The sequence below is a fragment of the Balaenoptera ricei genome, chromosome 10, assembly GCF_028023285.1.
Source record: "Balaenoptera ricei isolate mBalRic1 chromosome 10, mBalRic1.hap2, whole genome shotgun sequence".
Classification (NCBI taxonomy): Eukaryota; Metazoa; Chordata; class Mammalia; order Artiodactyla; family Balaenopteridae; genus Balaenoptera; species Balaenoptera ricei.
The window spans coordinates 16,837,579-16,838,777 of record NC_082648.1 but is presented as its reverse complement, the minus strand read 5'-3'; the positions used below and the strand labels follow the sequence as shown (position 1 = coordinate 16,838,777).

The 1,199-nt window shown below is 29.5% G+C and overlaps 1 non-coding gene across 1 annotated transcript; it reads left to right on the top strand.

Moving 5' to 3' along the window:
- Positions 1 to 686: 686 nt before the first annotated feature.
- LOC132373854 (small Cajal body-specific RNA 11) lies at positions 687 to 808 on the top strand. The gene has a single exon (XR_009505512.1). It is a non-coding gene; the product is annotated as a small Cajal body-specific RNA 11 (non-coding RNA).
- Positions 809 to 1,199: the final 391 nt, after the last annotated feature.

The window sequence follows — 1,199 nt, the reverse complement described above, 5'->3', positions numbered from 1 at the left end:
TAGTATTCTAATATTTTGGGTTTTAACCTATTCACAAGCTATAAATAAAGCAAACTATTTCATTTTGTCTCTAGAACTTTAGTTTGGTAATTTACCTGGCTTTACACTTTATGGCTATAAAAATGATATATTTTACAATGTTGGGACTCAAAGATTCCCTAGATATATAATTCGCTCAATTTATGCAGTCCACTAAAAAATGAAATTTCCCCCCGAAGCTCTTTAAAAGATTGCTGTATTTTTGGTGCACTAAAGAACAGTGAAATAACTGGCAGTTACCTGTCTTATGCAATTAATTGCATATATGACCTAGATATTACCGTTATAATCCCTGTTATAAATAGCCATTTTCTTTAAAGTATAATTTATCAAGATCACTTTGGATACTTATTTTTTAACTTTTAACTGAAATTTTTTAAGTTGGTCTGTTATTTGATTACACTCTAAGTTTATACACTTAAATTTAGTAAGAATTTTACTTTTGTAACTTGATAGCTATGGTGATTAATCACTTAGAAGAATTTTTAACTATTTAAAAATTGTATTTTGAGTTTATATAATCTAAAAAAAAAAAAAGGACCAATAAAGGTAGCAAGTCCTCTTAAAGAACAAAGCATTATATAATTTTAACTAAGGATGGGAGTTTAGAGGCAATTCAAATTTCAATAACTTTAAATTTCATATCTAAATCCAATGTTTGGATATTAAAATTCACTGGCTCAGGAAAGTCTGCACAGGATGCACAGAAACTTCCTCTCAGTTTAGGAGGGCTGTCCTAAGAATAGGGCTGGCTCTCAGAGAGGACAATTTAGAATTAAAAATAAATCATTGGAGGGGGGGATACGCAGGAGGGAGGAGATGTGGGAACGTATGTATATGTATGACTGATTCACTTTGTTATGAAGCAGAAACTGATGCACCATTGTAAAGCAATTATACTCCAATAAAGATGTTTAAAAAATAAATAAATAAATAAATCATTGGCTCTTGACAAAATCTTATTTCTAAAAAAAAAAAAGTCAAATAGCTTGAATGTGTGTGTGCACATGTTTTGAAAGTAGTGCTAATGAGCCAAAAAGTCAATTTATCATAAATATTTTGATGAATTTTTCCAACTCAGATTTTGTTTAAATGGAAAATACCTTTTAAAATAGAGTCTTTCATGGCATTTAAAAAGACTTTACCAAAGCGATCTTGAG